This window comes from Charadrius vociferus, unplaced genomic scaffold (assembly GCF_000708025.1).
Source record: "Charadrius vociferus isolate BGI_N301 unplaced genomic scaffold, ASM70802v2 scaffold1792, whole genome shotgun sequence".
Classification (NCBI taxonomy): Eukaryota; Metazoa; Chordata; class Aves; order Charadriiformes; family Charadriidae; genus Charadrius; species Charadrius vociferus.
In genome coordinates this window covers 13,795-14,224 of record NW_009647068.1, presented here as the reverse complement: position 1 = coordinate 14,224, position 430 = coordinate 13,795, and positions in this window count along the sequence as shown.

The window sequence follows — 430 nt, the reverse complement described above, 5'->3', positions numbered from 1 at the left end:
AAAAAAAAAAGGCCCCCCCCCCCCCGTAGTCTCCCCTCCCAGGTCGAGGATTTCAACTTCACTTAACGCCAAACTTCGCCTTTTTCCACCTCTTTTTATTATTATTATTTTATTTTTACGCTCCCCCCCCCCTCCTTCACCGGGGAGGAAGAAGAAGGAAAAGGGGGGGGAGAAAAGGAGGGGGAAAAGGGGGGGTACATCCAGGAAAATACCCATTTTGCTGGATTTTCTCTTTTTCTCTCCCTCTGGATGGTCTAATGGAAAAGTTAATTGCAGCTGAACGTACCTATTTTTGTGGATGTTGCATGTTGGAGGGGGGGCTGTTTGCTTTTTTATTTATTCATGGCTTTTTTTCTTACACAGGGGGTGGCGGAAGAAGCGCGGGGGGGGTCGGTTAATATTATCATTTTTATTCCTTCCCCCCCCCCCC